This window comes from Octopus sinensis, linkage group LG6, assembly GCF_006345805.1.
Source record: "Octopus sinensis linkage group LG6, ASM634580v1, whole genome shotgun sequence".
Taxonomy (NCBI): Eukaryota; Metazoa; Mollusca; class Cephalopoda; order Octopoda; family Octopodidae; genus Octopus; species Octopus sinensis.
Window position 1 is genome coordinate 44,430,528 of NC_043002.1, and position 22,500 is coordinate 44,453,027.

The 22,500-nt window shown below is 33.7% G+C and overlaps 1 long non-coding RNA gene across 1 annotated transcript in view; it reads left to right on the forward strand.

Moving 5' to 3' along the window:
* The window catches only part of LOC118763903, a 24,266-nt gene extending 1,962 nt beyond the window's left edge, over positions 1 to 22,304 (forward strand). The window contains exons 2-3 of the long non-coding RNA XR_004999663.1: positions 3,663 to 3,668; positions 22,215 to 22,304. This is a non-coding gene — a long non-coding RNA (uncharacterized LOC118763903). The remainder of the gene's footprint in view (positions 1 to 3,662; positions 3,669 to 22,214) is intronic.
* The last annotated feature ends 196 nt before the right edge of the window (positions 22,305 to 22,500 follow it).

A 22,500-nucleotide genomic window follows, 5' to 3' on the forward strand; every position in this document is an offset into this window, starting at 1 on the left:
TGAAGAAGATGAAGAAGAAGAAGAAGAAAAAGAAGATGAAGAAGAAGAAGATGACGATGTTGATGATAATGAAGAAGAAGAAGGAGAAGGAGAAGAAGAAGATGATGATGATGATGATGATGATGATGATGATGATGAAGAAGAAGAGGAAGAAGAAGAAAAAAGAGAAGGGAGAATATGAATGAGTGGAAGTAGTGAGGTGTCGTATGACTTGAAGTTGGCATGTTATGGATTATAGCTGTGATTGGGGCTGATTTGTAATGGATTCTTTGGTATGTAATATTTGCGTGTGTATTTCTATTATTCTAAAGCTGAGGTATATTAATCGTTTGTCGTAGACCCGTTAAGAAGTGGCCTGTATTTTGTAATAAAGAGTTTCTTTACTTATTCGTTGTCTCGAGGTTGTATCGCCCCTAAATTGGTAGAGGGGGAAAATCCTGAAGCCTGGTTTTTGTTTGTTTGGCGCAAGTATCTATGGTTGGCTGAAAGCTATTTTTCTGTTTTGGGGAATTTTTATCTGGGATCTGTGCAGGGCCATTCTTTTACGCAAACTATTTTTTGTTTGGCCTATGTACTGCTCTTGACACCCAGAGCAGGTTAGTGTGTATATCAGTTCTCGAAGCACATGTGAAGTTGTTTCACTGTAAACCGTTGTCCCTGTTTGAAGAACTCTGATCCCTCAATTAGATAATCGCATATCCCGCAATTGGTCTTCCTAATATTTATATATATATATATATATATATATATATATATATATATATATATATATATATATATATATATATATATATATATAGATATATATATACTATATATATATATACATAATATACATATATATACTTTGATACTTTGATACTTTGATAGGTTTCGGCCATTATTGGCCCAGGCCATGTCTAACTTAATAGCACCACCTGGTGAAGTCTTTCAAGTCAGAATTTGGGCACTATAGCCCACTCAAGTAGAGAGTTATTGTTTACAGAGACATATCCGGGTGTAGGGGGTTTATCCGGATTTCTTGAAGGAATCTGTCTGTCCAAGACTTCTTGAACCCTATAGGGTCAGTTTCTGTTTTAATGTGTTTTGGTGTAATGTTAAAGAGAGCGGGGCCAATTGAGGTGTGTGAATATTGTGCCGTATTGTTGTTATGAGATGAGAGTGCGACTTTGTTTTGGGCGGATGGCACGGGGCATAAGCCTTGGATGTACCTTAAAGGTGATGCCAACATCATTTGGGCAATGCTGATGGAATATTTTCCACATCATGCAGATGATGTAACGCTCCCGACAACGTTGGAGAAAATAAAGTTTTAGCTTTTCTAGTCGACCCAATAGTCGAGGCCTGTCATGCCATCTATCTTTTTGTGATTGCCCTTTGAGGTTGCTTCAACTTTTATGATACTTTGTATTGTGTGGGGAGACCACAGGGACAACAGTATTCAAGTGGGGTCGCGGCAAAAGTGGAGAAGAGAAGGATAATGGTGTGGATATCTCTCGACTGGAAAGTTCTGAGAATCCAGGAACACATTCTGCGGGCCATGTCAACTTTGGGTTTATATGAGTGGCCAGCTTATGTTGTTGTCCACAATTACTCCCAAGTCTCTGATGTGTTGGACGCCGCGAGAGTTTCACCTGAAGGAAGGGAGTATGGAAGTTTCAGGGCATCCTCTTTTCCAAAGTGGATTATTAACTCAAATTTATCCTCGTTCAGCAGCATATTGTTTTTTTTCTGCCCTTGGATAACAGCCAGTAGATCTGACTGAAGGCATGTCCGGTCACGTCGCCTCATTTATGACAATATATATATATATATATATATATATATATATATATATAATGCTTACAGCTAGTTTTTTTTCTTGGGGCTGGCCGAGTTGGAGCAAATATCAGAATTGAACAGCCGAAATTTGCTATGATGATTCGGTGTCTGACTGAAGATTGAAGGCTTCGAATGATTTGTCTGTGTTCCGGTTCGTCCCTTCCTGTATTTCACGTTCATTATATAAAAACATTCATTTTATATTATTGCGGCGTTACGTGCACCCCCCCCCCCCGTTTGTTTGTCCAATTTTAAACCCTGCACGACTTCTATACACACTGTCTTTTACTACCCGCCATTGCTTCTTCACCAAACTTTTTGGGCCCTCCGATTCTTCCCCTCTCTTCCACCCATCCTCCTCCCCTCTTCCTCCCATCCTCCTTAATCCCTTCTTTCTCCTTTTCTCTTGGTCACTGATTCTGTCCCCTGCCTTCCACCCTCTTTGATTCCCTCTCTCTCTGTCTCTCTTTCTCTCTCTCCTGCGACCTGCTGCTTCTTCAACCATCTGTTGGCCTTCGTATCTCGACCAACATGTGTCCCCGCTACCGAAACGGTAATTATTTCTACGCCAGCTGCTATGTTGTGTGTTGTTTTGTCTCATTTGGTCTAAAGTCGTATGACAACCACCGTTATATATATTTTGTTTATTCATTACTGTTTTCAATTTCGTTTTCGTCTCTTGTATTCACATCCGTCTTGTGCGTTCACATTCCTGTCTTCTACCAAGAAATCTAATGCTTACAGCTTAGTTTTTTTCTTGGGGCTGGCCGAGAGTTGGAGCAAATATCAGAATTGAACAGCCGAAATTGCTATGATGATTCGGTGTCTGACTGAAGATTGAAGGCTTCGAATGATTTGTCTGTGTTCCGTGTTCGTCCCTTCCTGTATTTCACGTTCATTATATATAAAAACATTCATTCTTATATTATTGCGGCGTTACGTGCACCCCCCGTTTGTTTGTCCAATTTTAAACCCTGCACGACTTCTATACACACTGTCTTTTACTACCCGCCATTGCTTCTTCACCAAACTTTTTGGCGCCCTCCGATTCTTCCCCTCTCTTCCACCCATCCTCCTCCCCTCTTCCTTCCATCCTCCTTAATCCCTTCTTTCTCCTTTTCTCTTGGTCACTGATTCTGTCCCCTGCCTTCCACCCTCTTTGATTCCCTCTCTCTCTGTCTCTCTTTCTCTCTCTCCTGCGACCTGCTGCTTCTTCAACCATTCTGTTGGCCTTCGTATCTCGACCAACATGTGTCCCCGCTACCGAAACGGTAATTATTTCTACGCCAGCTGCTATGTTGTTGTTGTTTTGTCTCATTTGGTCTAAAGTCGTATGACAACCACCGTTATTTATATTTTGTTTATTCATTACTGTTTTCAATTTCGTTTTCGTCTCTTGTATTCACATCCGTCTTGTGCGTTCACATTCCTGTCTTTACCAAGAAATCTAATGCTTACAGCTTAGTTTTTTTCTTGGGGCTGGCCGAGTTGGAGCAAATATCAGAATTGAACAGCCGAAATTTGCTATGATGATTCGGTGTCTGACTGAAGATTGAAGGCTTCGAATGATTTGTCTGTGTTCCGTGTTCGTCCCTTCCTGTATTTCACGTTCATTATATATAAAAACATTCATTTATATATATACATACATACACACACTCACTGAGCTATATATATAAATATATATATATATATATACATACACATACTCACTCAGCTACATATATATATATATATATATATATATGTATGTGTGTGTGTGTGTGTGTGTAGCTGTGTAAATGTAATGACAAGCAAGATATGGTACTAGATGTACATAGAATATTAAATACATGTAATAGAAAAATGTACATGTATGGATATAAAGTAGTCCAACTTACAATTCAAATATCTTGAGCACTTCGAAGTCTTTTCTATATAGAGAACACCTATCTCTAACCTATAAACTATGTATGTATATATATATATATATATATATATATATATATATAATTTTATATGCGCAGGAGTAGCTGTGTGGTAGGTAGCTTGCTTAACAACCACTTAGACCCAGGTTCAGTCCGACTGCGGGGCACCTTGGGCAAGTTTCTTCTACTATAGCCTTGGGCCGCCAAAAAAGAAAAAATGTATAAGATACATTATGAAGGACAATGTATGTTGATCATACAATGTATGATTATACAGTGAAGGACAAATCTTTCCATTTATAATTACAAATATATGTAGCATTTAGCATATATATATATATTATATATATATATATATGTATAACTTATAAGTAAGGGCTAAAGAAAATTATTTGAAATATTTTCTTTAGCCCTTACTTATAAGTTGTTTATAATTTTAACCGTAAAGGTATTTTAATATGCTGCCACATTTCTTGATGGAATTTTTCTCTGTAGAGAAAAAAACTTCATCCTATATTAGTAGTAGTATATATATATATAGTGGTATAAATATCAACACAATTATTTCTTCCCTTCTCCAACGACACCCCTTCCAGAACTCACAGGCACCCCCCCCAACACACACACACTCACACAAAACAATAATAAAAAGAATTCCAGACAAGTTTTCTTTTCTAAAAACAAAAAAAGCATTTGACCATACCTCCTTAAACACACACACACACACACACACTCTCTCTCTCTCACAAGACAATGATAAAAAGGAAATATAATTTATGTTCTACCTTCCCTCCCCTTCCTTTCTTTTCTTCTTTTTCTAACACTTCCTACGGATACAAAAACACACACACACACGCACACACACACATCCTCTCTCTCACTGTCTCCCCATTCATCACCCTCTTGTACTCTCTTATGTCCCTCCCCGCCAATACACACTCAATAACACTATAAAATGGTCAAAACTTAAATTCGTTTCCCCAGGATCTTAGAACCCCCTTGGAGTAAACATCCTGACCAACTAACCAGCAAAACAATTGTTTCTTCTTCCCTCTCTCCCTTTTCTCCCTTCCCCTCTTTTTCTTTAACACTTCTTCCAAATACAAGAACACACACACGCGCACACACACACACACATGCTCTCTCTCTCTCTCTCTCTCTCTCTCTCTCTCTCTCTCTCTCTCTCTCTCTCTCTCTCTCTCTCTCTCTCTCTGTCTCACTTTCTCCCCATTCATCACCCTCTTATACTCTCTTATGTCCCTCCCCACCACTACACACTCAATAACCCTATAAAATGGTCAAAATTTTTTCATAGGAACTTAGTTCGATTTGCAAACCCCACTAGAATGGGAGAAAGCGCTAATATATGATCTAAGTTATATGATGTATAAAAACATGTAATATACAAATAAATATCTGTAAATAATATAAAACCATCCGAATTTCTGAATACCTCATTTCTTCTAATATATATATATCGCGGAGGATCGCGGTTTCGATTCCCAGACCGGGCGTCGTGTGTGTTTATTGAGCGAAAACACCTAAAAGCTCCACGAGGCTCCGGAAGGGGATGGTGGTGATCCATGCTGTACTCTTTCACCACTCTAAAGGCGGTGCTCCAGCATGGCTGCAGTCAAATGACTGAAACAAGTACAAAAAAATAAAAAATAAAAAAAATATATATATTATTTTATTATATAGAAGGAGCTTCTACAGGACTAGAACTGTTTCATTGGCATTTATACATTTAGGCAGGTTTAAGAGAATAAAAATGTGTGTGCATGTATATGCATGTGTATATATGTGTGTATGTATATATATGTGCGAGTGTGTATACATATATGTATATATATGTATGTATATGTGTATCTGTGTGTACGTACATGGGTATGTGTATATATATGTCTGTGTATGTATATGTATATGTATATGTATGTGTATGTATGTATGTATATATATATATGTATGTATATGTGGGTATGTATGTATATGTATAGATATATGTGAATATGTGGGGTGTATATATATGTATATAATATATATATGCAGATGTAACAAGTGAGAGTCTCCTTACGTACCTAAAACTCTTTTTTTATTATTTTTTTATTCTTTTATTTATTCTTTTATCTACATTACCACCGATTCCTTTGACCACTCCCCTAATAATGACAGTTTTGCGCCATGCCTACCCCCCAAAAAGTCCCCCACCACCACCCATTTAAACCTGCCTAAATGTATAAATGCCAAAACAACTCTTGTCTACTAGCTTCCTGATGATTTCTTTTGAATGAAACAGTTCTAGTCCTGTAGAAGCTCCTTCTATATAATAAATTAATTTACTCTGCTATGTATTGAGTACCTTATTTACTGTGGTTAGCTCCGACTCAACCCGGGACCTCCATATATATATATTATATATACAGAAAGAGAGAGGGAGGGGTTATGGTGTCAATAAGACGTGCTATGGACAGACTATAGTTAAGCTCCAGGTTCGGTGATTATGCGAATAAAGAGTCCAACTAATAATGGATCTACAGATGCAATATCCCTGTATATCTCACGTCTATTTTCATTCCTTCACTTCTGTTTCCACTTCATATCTTATCTAAAATAACTATCGGTTAACCATTTTCTCACACCGTCTCCAATGAAAGGATATATAAAATATCCCGGAAATAGCTGTAAGACCTTCTATTTATAAATTTTCTAAAATCTTTCACACCCTTGGATTTTTATCTCATTCTATATATTATATATATATATATATATATATATATATATATATATATATATATAAGCAAGGAAAATTGTAAAAATGCAGAATGCTAATTGAAAGAAAATTTTAATGAAATGAGAAATTGATAAATAATATATATATATATTTTTTATATAAAAAATATAAAATAAATATATATTTATATATTTTATCAATTTCTCATTTCATTAAAATTTTCTTTCAATTTAGCATTCTGCATTTTTACAATTTTTCCTTGCTTATCATTTCTCCACGTGCGGTCAACACAACCCCACCATTTATTGATCTATATATATTACTCTTTACGCTTTTTATTTGTTTCAGTCATTTGACTACGGCCGTGCTGGAGCACTGTCTTTTGTCGAACAAATCGACCCCAGAGCTTATTCTTTGTAAGCCTAGTACTTATTCTATTGGTCTCTTTGGCTGAACCGCTAAGTTACGGGGGACGTAGACACACCAGCATCGTTTGTCAAGCGATGTTGTGGGAACAAACACTGACACACAAATATTGACACATATCTACACAAACATTTACGCACATACATACATGCATACATACATATATATATATATATATATATGTATGTATGTATGTATATATCCGAATGAGGGCACTCAACAAATTTATTAGGGTTACATGTATGGAACGAAACAGTTTGATTCAAATTTGCTCGTAGTCTTGGTGATTCAAATTCGTTGGTAGCGTAATGCTAGTCTTCAGCCTGTTTGCATTTGAATGACGCAAGTAAAGTGGGATGCTATTGGTCAAGGAATATCATGCGGTGTCGTAGTTTGATGTTCGTCTATCGGTAACAGTTAGTTGGAAAATACAGCATGGTGAGTAAGAAATCGAGTGCGTGGTGGACAGAAAATCGGTCAAGTTTTTGGAAAGGAAGTAGGAAGGTATGTGCAAGTATATATTTGTATACGTGGGTGTGTAGACGCACTCATATGGTTTTGCGTGCATGCCTATATTGGCGCAAGCGTGCGCATCTTTACAAGTCGTACACCTGTATGCCCCCCCACACACACACACACAAACACATATATGAATGAACATGCGTGCGCACACACCCTTACACATGCATACATACACATACATACACATGTACGTACACACATGCGTATTCGTTTATATATACATTTATAGGTACATTCACTTATATGTACACATATATATATACGCATGCATGCACTCATGTACGCATGCATATCAGTGTGCATGTACACACGCAAGCGCACGCATGCATGAGTATACATGCGCATAAGCCTTGGAGATTGGCGCTCCTGCTCATGGGGGGTTGGTGGCGGTATCCTTGGTGCAGGTGGTGTAGAGTAGTAGCTAGTACTATGGCATATCCGGGTTGTCGAAGGCAGAGGCTTGAAATCTGCAAGAAGGGCATACCTCTGTTGACTGCAATAAGATAAATCGTATTTCTTGTTGATGGATCCTGCGGGTTGTTGGAGGACATACAGTTTTTCGGGGAACCTGAGCTGGCTGTTGGGGGTGCCCGGTGAATATAGTGACGCTTTTCTGACATTAGTCTACTTGATGTTGGGTGTTTCGTCTCGGAGCTCACGGAGTCTCCAGAGAAAACGAGAGCATATACGAGGAGCATCTTCCCTTAAAGTCATTAGCTGGCATACGCGTATAGTGCTTAGTACGCTATCTGATCGTGTAAGGGTGACTCTGTAATCTACGGCCCTTGAGAGGCAGGATCCTTCTGTTGCCCCTTTAATGTTTACAAAACAGTGCCATGAATGCGTCTAATATGTAAATTGATATATCCAATAACAACACTGCTGTATGCGGTTAGTTATATAACCAATGTGTTCAAAATATAGAAATGAGTTAGATGCATGCTGATGAAGGGGCAGCAATCTCTGATGTATGGCATATACACCCATTATACACTTTGGTCTCAAATCTCATTCGTCTCTGACGTCTCGATGCGAAACGTGGTAGCAAAAATCAGTGCTGGTTATAGTTTCTATAGAAGATCTTTATGTTTATATTTTTATTGTAGACCATCTATAATAATAATAATAATAATAATAATTACGTTTATATATTTGTTTTGCCACAATTTCATGTGAAATCGTGTGTTCAAACGGATATTGTTGCATTTAGGAATGGTCATTTTGCCAGTTTAGCCAATAAAAACACGCACTATATATTCGGTGTTACTTTGCTTCAGAGTTATTCATTTTTTACATTAATCTTAATCTTCTTTCGGCCAGAGTTTTTTAGTCACACTCCTGTGACCTCGTCAGTGGCCTTTGGTTTCTTCTTTCTTATTTGTATGTCTCTCCTTCCTAACGGTCAGGTAAGTAGGAGTGTGAATGTAAGCCCATATATATATATATATATATATATATATATATATATATATATATATATATATATATATATATATTATAATTTTTTTATTTTTTTTAGTATGTGACCTCGTGAAGACTACCTGCAATTTTTTTTTCCTCTGTCCTCCCGTCTCGGGATCTTTCTTTCTCCTATGTTTCCGACGAAGAGCTCCGCTCGAAACGTCATACCCTCCATCTTCCATTTTCCTGAGCGCCTAATAAAATAATACTGTAATTGTTCCACGTGTTGTTGTTTTTTCTGTTTTCCCGTTTGGATTAACCTTATATAATATATATATATATATATATATATATATATATATTATATATATATATATATATATATTATATATATTATATATATATTATATATATATCTATATATATATACATATATATATATATATATATATATATATTTTTAATATATATAACTACATATATATATATATATATATATATATATATATGACGTAGATATAGGTATATATATATATATATATATATGTATATATAGAATATATATATATATCATATATAACGGATAATATCTATATGCATTTGTATATATTATATATATATAGATTATTATATATACATATATATATATACATATATATTATATATAGTATATATATATGTATATATATATAATATATATATATATATATATATATATATATATATATATACGTATATTTATATGTATATCTAAATATATATGTATTATATTATGTGTATGTGCGTGCAAATACCTATGTGTCTACGAGGATAAAGTTGCGTGCACATATATACAGTTGCGGCCAAAATATTCAGAACAGCATTGTTTTCGTCAGAAAAGTAGGTATAAGTTTTTATCAAAGTTGTTTTATATTCTATAATTTTCACAGACAATAAATACGATATTAATTGCTAATTTCCCAGATTTTGGTGTAATTTGAGAGGATAATACGAATATATAGATGATTTAGTGATTTACTGCAAAACCCATGGCGGCAAAATGATCAGAACGGTTGCTTTTACTCCGTGTTTTAATATATTGAACTGGCGAACTCTAATGTTTTGAATTTGTTTACGGGACGGTTCGTTTACTAAACATTAGTAAGAATATCTGCAGTGCACTTTGTTAATATAATGCCACTTACTCCGTTACCAATTCGTCAAAAGATTATTAAGCTTCGAAAGAAGGATAATTTAAGTATTGGGTCTATTGCAAAGATTATTAACAAGTCAAAAAGAGTTGTGCACGGTATTCTTAAGGTCTACGATGATTGTGGTTCGTGTGAAGCAAGACAGTCTACAGGTAGGCCAAGAAAAACGACCAAGAGAGAAGATCGTGCTATGGTAAAGTTGGTTAAAAAGGACATATTTAAAACTGCTGCTGCTGTTTCTCGGGAAATGAGCATTGTACTGAAGAAAACTTTATCTCGAAAAACTGTGTCTCGTCGTTTAGTTGAACATGACCTACAAGCAAGAGCACCTGCAGTGAAGCCACTGATCAGCTCCAAGAATAAAAAGTTTCATCTTACCTTTGCAACCGAACATGTGTTGTGGTCTCAAGAAAAATGGCAATCGGTGCATTTCAGTGACGAATCTAAGTTTATGTTATTTGGCTCAGATAGGAAAAGGTACGTTCGTAAAACAGGAGGTGAAAAATTGCCGCCTAAATGCCTTAAGACTAGTGTTAAATTCGGTGGAGGAAGTGTCATGGTTTGGGGAATGATATCTGGAGATGGTGTGGGCCCTTTGGTGCGATTACGTGGAAAGCTAAATGCAGGAGTTTATAAACAACTTGTAAAAAATCATGTCTTGCCTGTGCTAAGAAATTCAACTAAGCGACCACCCATATTTATGCAGGACAATGCCCCATGTCACAAAGCTAAGGTGGCCATGAACTTCCTCAAGGCTGAAAAGGTTATTGTTATGGATTGGCCTGCTCAAAGCCCAGATCTCAATCCTATTTAAAATGTGTGGAATATTCTAAGAGAAAGTTCGAAAGCCAGAAATCCTAAAACAACTGAGCAAATATGGAATGCCTTTCAGGAAGAATAGAATAAGATCACCCAGCAAGAAATTGAAAATTTAATTTCCTCATACAGTTGAAGACGTCAAAGTGTGATTGAAGCTAAAAGGCTTCACACTAAATATTAAATAATTCCAGTATTCTCTGTCATTTTTGATTATTTTGTTATTTTTTCAACCGTTCTGATCATTTTGGCCGCCATGGGTTTTGCAGTAAATCATTAAATCATCCATAACTTTTGTATTATCTTCTCAAATTACACGAAAATCTTAGATAATAACAATTAATATTGTCTTTATTGTCTGTGAAAATTATAGAATATAAAACAACTTTGATAAAAACTTATACCTACTGTTCTGACGAAAAACAAGCCGTTCTGAACATTTTGGCCGCAACTGTATATATATATTATATATATATATATATATATATATATATATATATATATATATATATATATATATATATATATATATATACTAGCATTAAAGACCCGTCGTTGCCGGGTCATAGTGCTAGTGCATGTATATATGTGTATATATATGTGTACATATTACATGTACAACTATATATATATACATCTACACATAAAATACAAAATACAAAGTTATATCTTGATATCGCTAGTGATAACAATACTCAAAATATATAACAGACTAGAATTGTTAGCCCGTCTCTTGTAATTTCGATCAATTGTATCTTGTCCTCCCTCTTGTATAGAAGTGTGGCTACAATCCAGCCTACCTCTACTTCTGGGTTTGGGGATTTTAAATTCTTTTCCGGGATGTCCTACGTCCCAGATATAAAGGTAAATGTAAAATATGTCCACTTTGCAAGTTCGAGTCGAGTACTCCCTTGCACGCTCCGTTGACTTGAAACTTGCTTCTATTGTGGCGAACTTACCGCCTCTGATTACATACCTTTCATAGTCGCACCAAGACACTTTTCGAAGGTGCTTTCCTTCAGGTGTTCAAATCTTCTATTTTCTCTACATTGTATACTTTATAGACAATAGGCTTTTCTTTAATTTAATTTTTTTATTATCAATCTGGACTATTGCATATCTGCACGCTAATTTTATTTTTAATTTATTCCCATTCATGTGAAACCACTTATTCAAGTTCAAGTCATTGATGCAATTTTATACCAATTGCTATTTTTACTTTTGTTATGTTACGATTATATTATACTTTAGTTTGATTTTAATTATTACTTATTTTTATTGTTAAAGTGAAAGTATCTGACATAAAATAGAGAAACGTTTTTGTTTCACTTTTAACACGTAATACTGAAATAGTGGAGAAGATATGATATTGCTATGGGCTCGCTCTAGGCAAGGAGTTGAACATTTTTTTTTGCCCATGAAATTACATGGACCCTAAGTAAGGCATGTGTAAAATTTGAATGGAATTGGTTGTGTAGTCCTCAAGTTTTAGGGAATCGTAGTGGAGAAGATATGATATTGCTGTGGGCTCGCCCTAGGCAAAAAGTTCAAAATTATTTTTGCCGATGACACTTCCCGGACTCTAAGTAATGCATGTATAAAATTTGAATGAAATTGGTTGTGTAGTTCTCAAGTTTTAGGGAAACAGACAGACACAGATTCTCAGTTTTATATATATAAAGATAGATATATATATATACATGTGTGTGTAGATAGGTGTGCATGTTTGAGTACGTACATGCTCATATATGTGTGTGTGTATATGTGCATGTACGTCTACAGGTTTCGAGAGTCTGTATGTATGTAGACGTTATGAACGCAGGAGCTTTATGTCTATATATTGTGAGAATATTGTTACGTGTATTTTTTCATTTTTTCTTTTTCTACCTATTAGAATAACTCCCTTTTTATTCAACGGTTTTTCATAGCATCTATTGTCATTAATAGCAGACGACGAGAATGTATCGTAGCTCTTCGCTCCGACATTCGAAACTCTGATTACTATAATGACAGCTTACTGTTTGTTCTAAATCATAACATATATGAATATATATATATATATATATATATAGACATATTAATATAAATATATATTGTATATATATATATATATGCACATGTATACATACGTTCACAAATACATATGTATACATATTACATAGGTACATACACACATACATACATACATATATACATACATATATATATGTATATATATATATATATATGGAGAGAGAGATACATATGTGTTTATGTATGTTTATATATTTATGAGTTTGTATGTATGTGTATTATATATATGAAAATGCCTTTTGTTCTCATGATGTTGCTGTTTTGTAATTGTCCTGAAGTTTGAATAATAATTATATAGATTTGATTTTCTCATCAATTTATTCACATCAATAGCTTACCTGGCTTTATCTTTGTTCGGTGTGTCGCCCATCTCTCTGTTCTCTTTGTAACGCGTATGTTTTGAAGGAATTCTTTTCTTGATAGAATTTGGTTAGAACGTTGAAAATACCAATTGTGATATGTTCTAAGTAATTCTGTTTTCCAAATTGGCCTGGTAGTCATACGCTTGAGGGGTGTTTTATTGAGACACATACTTGCGCATCAACCGCATCATTTTATATAAGTTTACTCATACAAAAGCACACACACAAACATACACTCTCTCTCCCTCATTCTCAGCCTCAAACACGCTCACACATTCATATATATTATATATATATATATTATATATATATATATATATATATATATATAATATATATATATATTATATATATAATATATATATATATATATATATATATATATATATAATATATATATATATATATATATATATATATATATATATATATAATTAATCAATATAGGGTGGCAAAAAAATTTTGAAGAATTTTTTTGCCACCAGCGGCCTAGTGGGAAAAAATTTATTTGCGGTTGAAGCTTTGGCTGTTATTTCTAGTGGGTGAATGGCCTATTATGGCCGTTCCTTGATTGTTGATGTTGAACTTAAAAATGGTCTATGACTATTTAATTTTTTCCCACTAGCCGCTGGTGGCAAAAAAATTCTTCAAAATTTTTTTGCCACCCTATATTGATTAATTATGAATTTTCTGGTTAATTCCGTAATGGAATCGACGGCTTATATTTATTTGCTGCCGATAAATTTGGCGCGAGTGCGATGATTTGAAAATTTTAGGTCAGATATTACCTTGGCAGGGTCGGAAATGCCTCGTGAAAATATCTGTTCCGACTGGGCTATTTCTTACTGAAGAATCTGAGGGCCTATGGAAGATTGGCTTGATTTAATTAATCAGGTTAGTTTACCATTAAACAGCAGATGAAACGGTGCATCGTATAAGAAATTACAGGGTAAATGTTTTTTAAATTTTCTCCTGGTTTACGGAATTGACTTTTATTTGCGGTTGAAGCTTTGGCTGTTATTTCTAGTGGGTGAATGGCCTATTATGGCCGTTCATTGATTGTTGATATATATATATTATATATATATATATATGCGTATAAGTGCATATAGATACATATATCACCGCGTATATATATATATATATAATATTAAATTAGAGACAAAACCACTATTATGCAAATCAAACAAAGAAAGACTTAAGCCAATACATAAAATAATTTATATAAATTTTGAAATTTAACAATTATAAATAACCACTACGATCGTTTCATGTCTTATTTCAGCACATCTTTGAGACATTCTTCAGGTGGTTTCAAAACCTTCTTGGCGAGTTTTAAACTATGAACTACCTGGCTTTATCTTTGTTCGGTGTGTCGCCCATCTCTCTGTTCTCTTTGTAACGCGTATGTTTTGAAGGAATTCTTTTCTTGATAGAATTTGGTTAGAACGTTGAAAATACCAATTGTGATATGTTTTAAGTAATTCTGTTTTCCAAATTGGCCTGGTAGTCATACGCTTGAGGGGTGTTTTATTGAGACACATACTTGCGCATCAACCGTTCATAGTTTAAAACTCGCCAAGAAGGTTTTGAAACCACCTGAAGAATGTCTCAAAGATGTGCTGAAATAAGACATGAAACGATCGTAGTGGTTATTTATAATTGTTAAATTTCTAAATTTATATAAATTATGTTATGTATTGGCTTAAGTCTTTCTTTGTTTGATTTGCATAATAGTGGTTTTGTCTCTAATTTAATATAATATAATATTTTACTATAAAATTGGATTCAATCCTAAATCTGATTTTTCCCTGTAAATTTGGATTTATTCCCTAATATTTATTATTATTATATATATATATATTATATATATATATATATGCGTATAAGTGCATATAGATACATATATCACCGCGTATATATATATATATATAATATTAAATTAGAGACAAAACCACTATTATGCAAATCAAACAAAGAAAGACTTAAGCCAATACATAAAATAATTTATATAAATTTTGAAATTTAACAATTATAAATAACCACTACGATCGTTTCATGTCTTATTTCAGCACATCTTTGAGACATTCTTCAGGTGGTTTCAAAACCTTCTTGGCGAGTTTTAAACTATGAACTACCTGGCTTTATCTTTGTTCGGTGTGTCGCCCATCTCTCTGTTCTCTTTGTAACGCGTATGTTTTGAAGGAATTCTTTTCTTGATAGAATTTGGTTAGAACGTTGAAAATACCAATTGTGATATGTTTTAAGTAATTCTGTTTTCCAAATTGGCCTGGTAGTCATACGCTTGAGGGGTGTTTTATTGAGACACATACTTGCGCATCAACCGTTCATAGTTTAAAACTCGCCAAGAAGGTTTTGAAACCACCTGAAGAATGTCTCAAAGATGTGCTGAAATAAGACATGAAACGATCGTAGTGGTTATTTATAATTGTTAAATTTCTAAATTTATATAAATTATGTTATGTATTGGCTTAAGTCTTTCTTTGTTTGATTTGCATAATAGTGGTTTTGTCTCTAATTTAATATAATATAATATTTTACTATAAAATTGGATTCAATCCTAAATCTGATTTTTCCTGTAAATTTGGATTTATTCCCTAATATTTATTATTATTATTATATATATATATATATATATATATATATATATGCGTATAAATGTATAGATACCTATATTCCCAAAATGCAAATAATTGCCTCTCCCATTGTTTTCGTATATGGAATTAATCACAAGATAAGACATGTTATTTCCAATTTTGTAATCAACTTTATCCAAGGAGTCAAACATAAAAACGCATTAAAATTCTTCATATCTCCTTCAATAGGATTGAAAGTTTTCTTCCCACAATGAAGGCTTCGTCCCGCTCTCTTCACCTTCACCTTTCTTCCTTCTTCTCCTTCTCATATTTACCCATTTTTGCACTAAAACTTAGATGCTCTGTTAGAACGAAGTATACTGTGGTAGACACCATGAGAAAATTCTCAGATTGGCACAGTTTTCTATATATCGCTGGCGGAGAGGCTAGTCGCCGCTGTCCTCCATACCTTAAGGTGAATTGTGATTATTTATTAGGTTAACGGTAATTCAAATTCATTCCCACAACATTCACCACTTCTATTCATGATCTTCTTATTGGTCCACAGAATAGGCAGGTATTCCCCTGAGCAGAGTCGGCATCTCCTGGAAATGATATTATATGGTTTTGCGTGCCCTACTAATGCTTGCAAATTAGAAAGAAATTATAAAAAGAACGACTTTGTATACCAGACAACAATTATCACGCAGGACTCATCGAGATTTATATAGGCTGCACGCAAAACTGGGTTAAATCGCGCATTTCGACCCACGAATCCATCTTTAGGGACCATAGAAAAGAGAACCGTACCGGACTAAAATTTTTTAAAAAATTGGCACCTCAAGGAAACAATATTAATTTCTCAGTTTCCTGGAAAATTCTATCTTCGGCCACTTCTTACAGAAATGACAATAAATTTGCAGACTATGTCTAGAAGAAATCAATAATATAAAAAGAATGAATGGAAACCGAGGGGTGAAATCTTTTTTTTTATGTAAACACATGACCAAATTCCTATTCATTAATCTAAAATAACTATTTACTTCCTTATTTCCTAATTTGATATTTTTTAAAATCACACATTCTCCCTTATCCAATATAGAACCGTATCTTACTATGTTACCATAACATAAATTCCCTTTATATACTATATTTTAAATTTTCCTTTATGATAACTGAAGGACCGTCTATATATAGGGCTATTATGCAAACTATGTCTCTCTATACTTTTTCCTCATACGCTTGGATAAATGAACTTATATCTGTCTGTTTTCTTATTTACTTCTATACTTTTGCACACATGCGTATGCGTGTATGTTTGCTGTCTATGAGCTTACATATCTATATGCGTCTGTATATACATACATGTGAGTATATACACCCATTGTGTGTATATATACATATATCTATATGCAGGTGTATATGGGTGTTGTATGCACATTCATATAGATATGTGTAAGATGCATCATCTTCTGTATGTAGTTTTTTGTAAAACTATATATTTGTATTTGAGTATACATATACATTTCTACTTATATGTATACCTTATATACGTACGTATATGTACTCCCATTTCCCCCTACTCCCCACAAATCTACATCAGTAAATACTTGCAAATGTTATTAGTTATTCCATTTTACAATTAAGTTTATTTTTTAATACTGGTATATATATACTTGTATGTTATAGTGTGGTTGTAGATGTTTACGTCTAAATCTGCATATCTATGTATACCTCTACGTGAATCTATGTTTGTATATATTTTTTATGTGTATACGTGTGTATGTACATATATATGTGAAGGCGCGTGGCTTAGTTGTTCGGGGCATTTGGCTCATGATCGTAAGGTCGTGAGTTCAATTCCCGGCGGCGTGTTGTGTCCTTGAGCAAGACACTTTATTTTACGTTGCTCCAGTCCACTCAGCTGGCAAAAATCAGTAGTATCTGTACTTCAAAGGACCAGCTTTGTCACACAGTGTGTCACGCTGAATCTCCCCGAGAACTACGTTAAGGGTGCACGTGTTTCTGGGGTGCTCAGCCACTTGCACGTTAATTTCACGAGCAGGCTGTTCCGTTGATTGGATCAACTGGAACCCTCGTCATCGCAACCGACGGAGTGCTCCTACATATATATGTATGAATTTGTATATATATATATATATATATATATATATATGTGTGTGTGTGTGTGTGTGTGTGTGTGTGTGTATCCGTATGTGTATATGAATACTGTGGGTGTATAAGTAAAAAAGGGGTTTATTTACATATGTATACATTTGTACATCTATATGCATGTATATACAATTTGTATGTATATGTACATATTTCTGTATCTATATGCTATACGTGTATGTATGCCTCTATATATATATATATATTTGCATATGCATTCACTCTGCTCCATATACGATATGCATGTATCCTATAATTTTGTAACATTATATGTACCACTACATGTATCAACCTACTCGTAGATCATAATAATTATTGTCTTTAATATATTTACATGCATTGGACCTATAAAACATGTATTTTTATTCATTACGATCGTATATAGTAATACCGCATCCTTCTTACATAATACTCAGCAAGAATAATACTTTTGGCATAACTCTTTATATATGCAAAATATTCTTTTTGTATAGCTTTATCCTACGCATTCAATACCTTTATCATTAATCTTTCTTTTATTTTTAAGATTCACTTCTCTTATTACCTCCCATATTTGGTCATTATTATTATTGTTCGTCTTATTTATCTCCCCTACACTAGTAAAATTTCGTTTCCTTTTCACCCTCTCTAATTTATTACCTTATCGCTTCTATATTTCTCTTCTTACTACATCTCCTAAAATGTTCTCTTATCCCTGTTCTCAGCAATAGACTTCGTAAGTATATACAACATTAATCGTCATTTTTCTATTTGAATTACCACTTTCCCCATCTTCTCCTTTATCATACTTCCATGTTACCTTAATACGGATCTTGAGTAAACAAGACTCCTTAATCCACTTCTACTTCATACTTTTTAATTCCTCCTCCTCTCCCTATATTTTCATGAATGACTTCATTAACTTTCTAGTATAAGCTTTACAAACATAATTTTTTACGCTAAACATTCTTCATCTGTTAATGATTTTTTATAATATAAAAGTACCAAGTATTGGTTTTAACGTTTAGATGTAATTTACACTAGATAACGTTTTTTCACTGAACATTTCTCTAAATTATTTGCCCCATGCTGCATATATGGATAGGAGAGTATGGTAGTTCGCTTGAAGCATTGTGTATTGTTTGTAAAATATAACGTGTCTTGAATGGCACAACAATGCAGAGTGCAGTATAATAACTGTTAAATTTAATTATCCTTAGTCAGACTATGAATAATTAAATTATAATAGTCATTATAGTCCACTCTGAATGGTTGTGCCATTCAGGACACGTTATATTTTACGAATAATACACAATGCTTCAAACGAACTACAATACTCTCCTATGTATATGCCTGGGGTAGGTCGAGTTTGCAACCGCTAGGTAGTTAATCAAGCTATAAGAGAAACGTGCTAAAATCGGATACCAAACAAACTTTCTTAAACGCTACCTAAAAAAACAACATAATTCCCGACACCATCAGGAACATACATCTACCCACGTGCTTCCGCAGCCTTACCCTTCGACGATCACTGAAATACATATATTTGTTATCAGAAAAATCATGCACTATCTACACTACCAGCTCCATGAGCACATACGCAAATTCTCAGAAATAATATCCAGCATCACGTCAACCACTGAAACTACATAACGAAGAACAACTGCAGCTATTGACCGATTCTACCACCACTGCGTTGACCAAGAGAAGAAACGCCTCAAACTTAAATTCTTGTGGCTTTGTAACAAATACCCCTGAAGAGATGCTTCCGAAAAAAAAAATTCTGTAACCGTTGGAAAACCGATTATAGCAGTGACTCGATCATTTCCTAGTGGTATCTGAAGAAGGAATTTTTGTATTCCGAAATATTATTAGTACATCAGACTATGCATAATTTAATTATAACAGTTATTATCGTCCACTCTACATTGTTGTGCCATTCAAGACACGTTATATTTTGCATATATGGAGTTTCAATTAGCAAATCTATACTAATCTATAGAGGGAATGTTATCGGTGTCTCTAAATCGTCAATGTTATACTTTTATTCTTGAATTTGTATATATTTCCGAAAAGGTTGTAGCTGAAAATCGTAATGATAAAAAGTTTCCGATTCCCTTTCATCTCTTGAAGCTCCTGACGAAGTTTCTCTTACAGTCATGAAAAGCAAGTCAATATTCCCAGTAAACTAATTTGCATGCGATTCTTTGCCATGCTACTTTATAAGAGAGGAGGATAATGAATTGATACGATCATTTGTGACATGAAGACTTACCAGTTTACTATTCAGGTGGAAATGCATGTAAATATGTGTTACAGTATGTGTGTTAGTGGACTGGCATCAATTTGTTGGCAAACATATAAGTAACAAAATTCTAATCACAACATAGAAATGGTAGAATATGCACCAATGTGACGCAACGCAATATAGAATACGAGAAACAAATATGAAATTTGAAATACAATTTTATTGATGGAAGATTTCATGAAACATAGAGAACATTACATATTGGAGTCGCAACAAGAAATATAGTTCTTGTGGGTTTTCTTTTCTTTTTTTCCAAAATAACACTTCTTCTTGAAGGTTTGATCACGTATATCAATGTATATGTTATTGAATCGTTTGTAATTGTAAAAAATACGAATTGGCTTTTAGTGAGAGTTAGATATATATTGATAAAGTATTTTCATAAGAAATTATTAGGACAAAAAGGATTGGTTAGTCAATGGAAAAAGAATACTCCACTCGTCCGAGAAAACAGCGTAAAAATGTGAAGAAATGTATTAAGATCTAAATAAATTTATGCACAGATAGTGATTCGAGGCTCACACAGTAAATGTTACTTTCATCTACGACTGAACGAAATACATTAAGGAATTATAAAGAAAATTCAAAAATCAAAGGTTTAAATATGAAGTGAAATAGAAATTACTTATTTTATTTCTCCAACTTCTTCCATTTGCAATTTTTCTGAGGCATATGAGCAGAAATAATGAAAATTAGTTTATCAAATATGTCACATATTTATTTTTTAGATATTATGTACGAGACGCTTCACAAAATAGTTATTTTCAATGAAATTTATGGTATAACTTGGAGCGAATATATAACACTTCATTTTGCTTCAAGCAGCAGTGAATTAGAGAAAAAGACAATTTTACATCTCCCATTTTCGGCCCAACTCTTTATTGTGCAAATACAGCTTTTATAAATTGAAATTGTAATAATTACAGCAACATCTTGATTTAAACAAATTTCCCCCTATAGGAAACAATATTGATTGTATATTAGTTTTTAGGTTTGTTTTGCAAGAATTTTGATCTGAAACCGTGGGATGAAGCCAATATATTTATATTTGAGAGAGAGTCACATTATTATAATCTACAAACACATGCACTGATTGCTGTTTCTTGTTTATAGTTATGGTTTAACAAGAATTTTTTGTCACACAACAGGAATAGAGAATTTCTAAGAAAAATAGATCTACAAACAAGAACGAACGACCGGTATTAGCTATAAAAATACGGCACTCTCAAAACATATGTATAATAATATTTTGTTTTAGAAGAAATGTCAGGAAGATTAAAATGTACAGTTAGTGTAAATCAGTATTTAAATTTTATATCACTGAAAAATCATCATAGCTATTTAAAATTTAAACAAACATGAATAAGGTTATGTGTAGATTATTCTAAATTGCTATTTTGACTTTTCAACGATGTGAATATAGACGTCTGTCATGACTCATTCATGATATTGTTGTGCCAGTTTCAAAACATGTTCTCAGGTTAAAGCACTTGCCAAATAAATACAGCTCCGAAAATCATTTAATGTCTTTTTGTTAAGAATAGAATCGGAATAATGATTTGCTTTCACAGATTGATATATATGTATTTGTGTGTGCATGTATATGTCTGTGTGCATAAATGTATGTGAGTGCCTCTGTGTGTATGTGTGTGCGTGCGTGCATGTGTGTGTATGTAAGTATGTATGAAAGCATGTATTCACGATTGAATGTATGTATCAACAACTCGACTCCTGGTCAAAGTGTTAATGCAAATGTTTAAACTCCGCTACACATACTGAGTGTTAGTGCACATGTCTGTACATACATATACACACATACACACATGCGCGCGCATAAACACACGCATCTCTGCTTACATATACGTATTTATGAGTGTGTGCATGCGTGTGTGCATGTGTGTGTGAAAAGGAAGATAATAAGGGAGTATTTTTGTCAGGACAGAATATATTGCATGGAATTTTTTAGACATAGTATCAACAATGTTGCGTAATTTAAAGAACTATGTGAGAGGATCAACAGTTCATTTTACGTAACTGAATTCCATGAAACCTTATTTGCAGTAAAATGTCCCATGCAGTATATTCTAAAATTCATATGCCGTATAGTATCATTGAAACCAAACTAAATTCAGATTTTCAACATGATTTTGACAGAATAACAGTGGACGGCTTATATTAATTTGTGATGTAATTTA